Here is a 9,521-nt window from a genome sequence, read left to right on the forward strand (position 1 = left end):
CTTTTACAGAAGATTTGTTCCTAACTTCTCTAGTCTTGCTTCATGATGGACAAATTTATGAACACCAAATTATGATGTCACAAACTTGTTTTCAATCGGCAAGTATGACCGAATCGTTCAAGTAATAAAACTTGGTAAGACCAAGTATCGTTCTTCCCAAAGGACTCACGACCTAGTTTAGTTATGTGATTTCTTAATTAACTAAGACTTACAAACGAATTAATTGGGGTTTAAAATGCAAGACAGAAAATAAACATGTATGCATGAATTGTGATCAATGGCAAAACAAGAGATAAACACTTTCAATGAAATTTATGTATGGATATGTTGTTGGGGGTCAATTTCATCTTATCCACTCTCATATATTTTAGGAATTCAACGATCAAATCACCATTGTTAATGCCACTCTCTAATGTACCTTTCCAGAAGGCTTCTCCCTAATCACGAGTTCATACAATTCCTAGCATTCCTAATGATCAGTTCATAAGTACAGGAGCTTAACGACAACCAATATAAAATTGGGAGAAATTCCCCGGATCTAGACTTCCCCGTACGTTCCCGTATCGACAAAACCAATAATCATGCATCGAATGAGTTAAACCATGCAAGCATTAAACAAAGAGGAAAAACCCTAACTAATGATGAAAGAAAGCATAAGTCTTAATTAAAAGATGTAAAAACAGATTCCATATATGAGAGTTTCACAAGACTACATTGATTCCCCAACACACATAAAGAGGTTAGTTCACCATATTCATGGTGAACCTAGATGAATTACAATGAAAGAATGAAAGAGATAGAAAAACCCGTGAAAGAGAAGAGGAGAGCTGTCACCATCTCCCAATCTACCCCAAGGGGTGGAAGAGAGAGTGTTTGCTTCGTTTCTGCCAAAGATGCCTAACCCTAGGAAACCCTAAAGCTTATGTATCATTCGTAAATTACAAAAAGTCAAGTCCAAGCCCATTAAAGTGCCGCTCAGCGGTGATTGCGTGACTTGTTTTCTCCCCTCAGCGGCCAATATGCCCCTCAGCGGACCTCCCGTGACTTTCAGAGTACCGCTCAGCGGTAAAATACCGCTCAGCGGTGAGTGCGTGACTTGTTTTCTCCCCTCAGCGGCCAATTTGCCCCTCAGCGGACCTCCCGCAAACTCCTGAGTGCCGCTCAGCGGTAAACTGCCGCTGAGCGGTGACTTCGGCTTCTCCTTTTGCACTTTTTGTTGTCTTTTCTGATTTCATCTCTCTCCTTCTTCACTTCTTTCACCAAATTCACCTTAAAACCTGCACAAAAACACTGAAATCAAGCATAAACCTGTCCAGCTCTCTTATTTCCAAAAATATAAAGAAAAGCATGATTTCAAGCTAGTTTCTAAGTGTAAAGGTTGCTTTTAGTGTCAATTTTAATCATGAAAATAACAGTTTTTCAACTATTATCACAACCCCAAACTTAAAACTTTGCTTGTCCTCAAGCAAATAAGATGTAACTCTATCTTCAACCAATTCATATGATGATTCACTTCATTCAAAAATCTTCTTTTCAAGATAAGCAAAAACTTCACTCAAACTTATGACCAAGAGTTCAATCAAGATGTGCACATGCTTTAGTGTTCACAAATTCATTTAAATTCCAACAAATGCTATTTTCATGAATGATCAATCAATTAAACATGGATGTTCATGTGTTCATGTGATATTTCCTCACTAAGTCAAGTGTTTCACTCACACTCAAGTGTATAAGAGATGATCACTCATTCACTCTACTATCACAATGTTACATGAATCAACTTTGCCTTTCATTTTACCACAATCAAAAACATTCACAAGCATGCATCATCACAAGGACTTTTCTATGGCTTATAATGTGGCTGGGCTAACAAGAAAATTGGTTTTTCTAGATCACAAAATCCTTGAGTTAAGAGAATTATACAACACAATCATCTTATTCTTTCCCAACTTTCTTTTGCCTTTGCATTGAGCTTTGCTTCTTTTTCTTTTCTTTTCTTTTTCTTTGCATATTCTTACTTTTTAGCTCTTAGCTCAATGCTTTTCATGTTTTCCCAACAACCCCAAACTTGAACATTTAACAATACCACACAAGATCTTCTACTTAACTCAAGGTAAAGATTTTCAACTAAGGGTTTCCAGTGTATATTCAAGGCTAAGGGTTCAAAGGATAGAACACAAAGTGTTCTCTTTTAGTGGGCTAATTGTATGAATTTGGCCAATAAAAAGGTTTTCAACAAATGGCTTTGATCATGTGATGCAAAACAAGCAATTAATTCAATCATAGAAAACCTGGGCAAAATCATTCATGCTTTCAAAGTAATAGCATTCAACAATAACAACTCTGGAGCTCAAAATCTCACACATAAGCTCATTCACATTTGACATACACATCCTGCTTAATTTCACAATCACAATCATGATATCATGCATTTGTTCACAAAACTTGTGAATCACCTGTATAAGCATTTTAATGTGCACATCATCTCAACATCAGTTAATCATAAGCATCATTCAGAATTACTTATCACAACATCACAGTTAATGGCAAACCATCACAAGAAACCAGGTTTCAAATAGAGTACATCAAACCCTAATTTAAAACAAAAACAAATAAGTTCAGAAAACTTAATCCACAAAGCATAAACACATGATAACATTCATCAGTAAATGCTATCTCAGCTCCTCATCAATCTGAGCTGTCCTCTGTATCTTCCTCTTCCTCCTCATCTGCATCATCTTCAAATGCATCATCCTCATCAGCTTCATCTTCTTCCATATCTCTAACTGAAGCTTCAGCTGCTTCAACTCCTCCTCCATGCACTGGCTCCTCTGGCCAAGCTACCACATTATGGAATTCATCCATAGTCCACCTGTGGGCTGGAGGTGTATCATACATCCCCACAATCATCTCAGCAGTGGCCACCTGCCCTCTGTGAATGGACTGCAACTGAGCCCCTATAAGAGACATATACATGTCCCTCATCTGGAATGGCTCTGCTTCATGTGTCTCAGCAGATGTCTGGCTCTGTGCTGGCCCTCTCTCTCTACGAGCACGGCGTGGTGGAACTGGCTGAGCTGCATCATCACCTCCACAGTACTGTCTATAGTAAGCCTCATCAATAGCTTTTCTTGGCCTCTCAAAAGGTGGAGCAGAAGTGTCCACCCCAGCTATCTTGCAAAGGTGCGTGATCAAAGAAGGATGTCCTAGTGGTGCTTTGTTGTTTGAAGTATTGGCGCACACACTAATCTCATCAGCTATCACCTGCCCAATATTAACATTCAAGTTTCTGATAGCACAGTAGATGAAGAATGCCCTGCTGAGAGTAATATCTGACACATGTGAACATGGCTGAATGTTGGCATGAGAAAACGCCATCCAATACTTTGCAAGAGGAGTCAAATCTGTCCTCCTAATGTTAACCACTAAGCCAGATCTATTCCTTTGGAAGTGTCCTCCAGGTATACACAGTACTCTCTCCACATCCTCATAATCAGCACCTTCCTCCATCCAAAGAGCAAACTGGCACTGCTCACCAGCCCATACAGTGTCCAGAAAATTATTAATTGAATCAGGATCATACCTGATAGCATGGCCTCTGACATAGCCCAAATAATTCTCAGCTGGATAATCACCAATCTTCTTTGCATTGGTGTAAAATTCCTTAACCACAGCTATGTTGGCAGGTGCAGGCTAAGTGGCTAGCTTTCCCCAGTCATTCCCTAAAACTTGCTCTCCAAATTGAGGAGCAAGGTTAGGTATCATTCCAACCTTTCTCTCCATCAGAAGTCTCCTGTCCTGAACCACTTTAAAGTGCTTCTCATGTTTCCTAGAGAGGAACCTACTAGAGTGGGGTTGCTCTGGTTCCTTTTCCTTTCTCTTGTTTGCCATGGTTTTCAATCTTTTTCCGGATGAGGATGCCATTCCTACATTCAAAACACAAAACCAAACCACAGAACATGATGGTAATCATTAGTAAAACACAGAACACAACTCCTTTCGAAGCTAAACCACCGCTGAGGGCCAGAATTTCCCCTCAGCGCCACCAGTACCACATTTCAGACCAGAAAAACCAAATCTGGCAGAGTGCCGCTCAGCGGCAGTTTACCCCTCAGCGGTAACTCTGCAGATTTTTGAAAAATCTATTTTAAAGCTTTCCTAACTCCACCCAAATGCAATTTTCAGTTTTCCAGTTCATAATCATGCAGTTTAATCGGTTCAAACATCAAATATATCATCAAATCATGCAAAGAAATCAAAACCCCTAAATCTTCATGCTTTGACAATCATATTCAACATCAAAAACCCTAGAATGAACAAAATGCATTTTACTTACTTGGGTGGAGATACTAGATGCAATGAGAATGCTTCCAAGCTAGAATGCTCTCTCCCAACCCCAAACTTTGATGGCACACTAGTGAAAAAGTGAGTGAAAGAGAAATTTTCTTAAGAGGGAAGAGTGAAAAGATGTGGAAAACCTTGGAGAAGGTATGTGGGAGTGTTTGTGCAAAGAAAAATCTGAAAGTGTGAAAGAATACGCAGCTTAGGGTTTAAAAATACCCTAATGGGCTCGGGTCCCGCTAAGGGGAACTAAAATCCAATCTGCGAGAGTACCGCTCAGCGGTAAAGTACCGCTCAGCGGCACTTTTGTGAAGTGCTCTTCTCCTTCTTTTCTTAACCTACGTGCCTCCCATATGTGCCCCTCACTGGTTCCCTGCAATTCAATGTTCAAAATGCTTATGCAAACCCTAACTAAAATAAACAAACAAAAATATTCAATCAACTGGGTTGCCTCCCAGGTAGCGCTTGTTTAACGTCACGAGCCTGACCCAAAATCCACCAACACCCTTCAGTAGGTGTTACAGCCATTGTATCCTTTAGTAGATACTTAACCACCTAGCATCCTTCAGTAGATGCTATATCCAACCAAATAAATACAAAAATAATGTTCACAAATTACAAATTACAAAACCAAATCAAAAGTTTTTAAATTCACTGGGTTGCCTCCCAGCAAGCGCTCTTTTAATGTCATTAGCTTGACCCAATAAAGTTCAAGTTCCATCTTCTTTGTAATTGATGTTGTTATTCCACCAACTCCTCAGCTGTTTCCTTTGAACTGTTTTGGTTCTTCTAGAACATGGAGACTCTATCTCTATCATCTCCTTCTCTTTAAAGCCCTTCACAACCCACAACTTGTTCTTGATTCTAACAGGTGTGCCAAGTTGGAGTCTTCTTTTCTTCCAGTCTCTAGGAATTTCTTCTCCTCTTCCAATCTCTTCTACCTTGGGTACCTGAAACAACAAACAATGGTTACCTGAAACCTCAAGATTTTCATCTTTACGGCTAGTCATGGGTGCATCTCGAAATGCAGCTTTATAACTAGCTTCTTCCTCCTTTGCTTGCATCTCATCTTTGAAAACATCTACCACCACTCTCTCCTCTCTATCCTGGAGCACCACTATACCTTCATTTACATCTATGATAGCCCTGGCCGTTTTCATAAACGGTCTTCCAAGTATGATAGGTATCTTCTCAGTCTCCATCTTCATCACCACAAAGTCTGCCAAGAACTGAAGTTTGCCAACACAAACTATAATGTCCTCTACAATCCCACATGGCTCCTTTGAAGATCCATCGGCCATTACTATTTTAATCTTTGCATGTTTCATTTTAACTTTGCCGATTTGCTCCAGTAAAGAATAAGGTATCAAGTTAACACTTGAACCTAAATCAAGGAGAGCTTTCTTTACCTTTTTCTTCCCTATAGTACAAGGGATAGAAAAACTACCTGGATCTGACGCTTTAGGAGGGAATGACTCTTTCTTAACAGTTATACACTCTTTTGCCCCATCATCTCTACGTCTCTTCTTTGTAGAAATTTCTTCATCAGATTTTGTGTAAACTGCAATTTTCTGTAAAATTTGTTCCCAAGGTGCTTTATTATCCACCATTCTGAATAATTCTGTGAAATCCATTTGTTTCTCTTGATTTATTGGAAAAGGAAAATTATTTTTGCTCTCTATTTCTCTTCTTTCTTCTGTTTCTCCTTCTTCTAACTCAATTATCTCTTCATTCAAACTCTTTACCACTTTGCACTCTTCTCTAGGGTTAACCTCAGTATTAGCCCCAAAATTTCTATTTGGCCTTTCTTCCAATTGCTTGGTAATCTGACCCATTTGAATCTCCAAATTCTTTATAGCAGCTTCAGTGCTCTTTTGAGAAGATTCGGTTTTCTGTATGAATTGCTGAAGAGTTTCTTCCAACCTTGTTGATTTTTCATTAAGCATAGATAACTGTTGCCAAAAGGTTGGTTGCTGCTGCTTATTATATTGATTTGCTTGCCCAGTTTGTCCTTGACCAATGCTTGGATGTGGTTTCCACCCTTGATTGTAATTCCCTTGACGGTATGGAAATTGATTAGCCATGAAATTAACATCCTCCAAGGCCTCCACTGGAAAAGCACATTGACCATTGATATGATCACCTCCATATAATTCGCACAACTGAGTTTGCACCTGTGGAGCAGTTTTCAACTCTTTAGGTAATTGTGCAAGAGTTTTAGTCAGAGTCTCCAGCTGTTGAGTTAGAATTTTATTTTGAGCTAGCAAGGCATCATGTGTCTGTAATTGGAGAACCCCTTTTTGGCATAGGAACTCCTCTTTCGCTGTTGAGCTCATTATCACTAGTAGCCATGTTGTCAATAATTTCTATAGCTTCCTCTGGAGTTTTCCATTTAATATTGCCTCCTGCTGAGGCATCAAGCATCATCTTGGTTTGTGAACCAAGCCCTCCAAGGAAAGTTAAGACTACTTCCTGTTCTTCAAAGCCATGCGTGGGTGTTTTTCTTAGCAGACTTTTGTATCTATCCCATGCATGCCCTAGTGATTCTTCCATGCCCTGCTTAAATGAAGATATCTCTTGCTTGTCTTTTGTCACTTTTGATTGTGGAAAGTACTTGTTCAAAAACTTTGTTACCACTGCTTCCCACTCTGTGAAACTTCCTTCTGGAAAAGAGTTCAACCAAAGCTTAGCATTGCCTCCCAATGAGAAAGGAAACAAACTAAGTTTGATTGCTTCGTCTGGCACCCCATTGATTTTCACTGTGTTGCAAATTTCATTAAATGTAGTCAGGTGCTCATATGGGCTTTCATGAGATAACCCATTGAATTGATTACTCTTCACCAGTTGGATCAATGCTGGTTTGACCTCCATATTGGCTGCATTGACTCTAGGTCTAGCTATGCTGTTAAAATGTTGAGGTCCAGCTACATTAGTGTAATCAGCAAGAGTTCTTCTGATATGATTATTCTCCATATTTTCTGTGTTATTGTCAGAACCTTGTGGTGATGGTTGCAACAGAGTTTCCGGAGGAGGGAAAAGTTCTCTAGATGTTCTGATTCTTCTCCTCCGTCTACTGTCTTCTAATCCTTCAAGCAACGGTTCTGTTGTTTTCTTGCTCCTAGTTCGAATTGCCTCCTGCATACACAAGAACACAAAACCCTAGAAGATTTGGTTAGCACAAAAAATATAAAAGAAAATATAAGATTCAGAAAATAAAGACAGAAAACAGAAAAAAAATAAAATACAATAAAAATTCGAAATTTAAAAATAAAATAAAAAAAAAATAAGTCAAAGATAATTAATAATCACACAAATTAACCAGTTAAACCACGAATCCCCGGCAACGGCGCCAAAAACTTGATGGACAAATTTATGAACACCAAATTATGATGTCACAAACTTGTTTTCAATCGGCAAGTATGACCGAATCGTTCAAGTAATAAAACTTGGTAAGACCAAGTATCGTTCTTCCCAAAGGACTCACGGCCTAGTTTAGTTATGTGATTTCTTAATTAACTAAGACTTACAAACGAATTAATTGGGGTTTAAAATGCAAGACAGAAAATAAACATGTATGCATGAATTGTGATCAATGGCAAAACAAGAGATAAACACTTTCAATGAAATTTATGTATGGATATGTTGTTGGGGGTCAATTTCATCTTATCCACTCTCATATATTTTAGGAATTCAACGATCAAATCACCATTGTTAATGCCACTCTCTAATGTACCTTTCCAGAAGGCTTCTCCCTAATCACGAGTTCATACAATTCCTAGCATTCCTAATGATCAGTTCATAAGTACAGGAGCTTAACGACAACCAATATAAAATTGGGAGAAATTCCCCGGATCTAGACTTCCCCGTACGTTCCCGTATCGACAAAACCAATAATCATGCATCGAATGAGTTAAACCATGCAAGCATTAAACAAAGAGGAAAAACCCTAACTAATGATGAAAGAAAGCATAAGTCTTAATTAAAAGATGTAAAAACAGATTCCATATATGAGAGTTTCACAAGACTACATTGATTCCCCAACACACATAAAGAGGTTAGTTCACCATATTCATGGTGAACCTAGATGAATTACAATGAAAGAATGAAAGAGATAGAAAAACCCGTGAAAGAGAAGAGGAGAGCTGTCACCATCTCCCAGTCTACCCCAAGGGGTGGAAGAGAGAGTGTTTGCTTCGTTTCTGCCAAAGATGCCTAACCCTAGGAAACCCTAAAGCTTATGTATCATTCGTAAATTACAAAAAGTCAAGTCCAAGCCCATTAAAGTGCCGCTCAGCGGTGATTGCGTGACTTGTTTTCTCCCCTCAGCGGCCAATATGCCCCTCAGCGGACCTCCCGTGACTTTCAGAGTACCGCTCAGCGGTAAAATACCGCTCAGCGGTGAGTGCGTGACTTGTTTTCTCCCCTCAGCGGCCAATTTGCCCCTCAGCGGACCTCCCGCAAACTCCTGAGTGCCGCTCAGCGGTAAACTGCCGCTGAGCGGTGACTTCGGCTTCTCCTTTTGCACTTTTTGTTGTCTTTTCTGATTTCATCTCTCTCCTTCTTCACTTCTTTCACCAAATTCACCTTAAAACCTGCACAAAAACACTGAAATCAAGCATAAACCTGTCCAGCTCTCTTATTTCCAAAAATATAAAGAAAAGCATGATTTCAAGCTAGTTTCTAAGTGTAAAGGTTGCTTTTAGTGTCAATTTTAATCATGAAAATAACAGTTTTTCAACTGTTATCACTTCACCCCTCAATGAGTTGGTGAAAAAAGATGTTACATTCCATTGGGGGGATAAACAACAAAAAGCTTTTGAGCTACTTAAAGAGAAGCTCACACAAGCACCCATTCTAGCTTTGCCAAATTTTTCCAAAACTTTTGAGCTAGAATGTGATGCTTCAGGATTTGGCATAGGTGCAGTATTATTACAAGAAGGACACCCAATTGCATACTTTAGTGAAAAACTTCATGGTGCCTCTTGTAATTACCCCACCTATGACAAAGAACTCTATGCACTTGTGAGGGCTCTTCAAACTTGGGAACATTATCTTGTTGCCAAGGAGTTTATCATTCATAGTGATCATGAATCACTTAAGTATTTGAAGAGTCAACACAAGTTACAAAAGAGGCATGCTAAGTGGTTGGAATTCATTGAACAATTCACTTATGTTATTAA

Source organism: Vigna umbellata, chromosome 9 (assembly GCF_029865625.1).
Source record: "Vigna umbellata cultivar VRB3 chromosome 9, Vumbellata_1.0, whole genome shotgun sequence".
NCBI classification, from domain to species: domain Eukaryota; kingdom Viridiplantae; phylum Streptophyta; class Magnoliopsida; order Fabales; family Fabaceae; genus Vigna; species Vigna umbellata.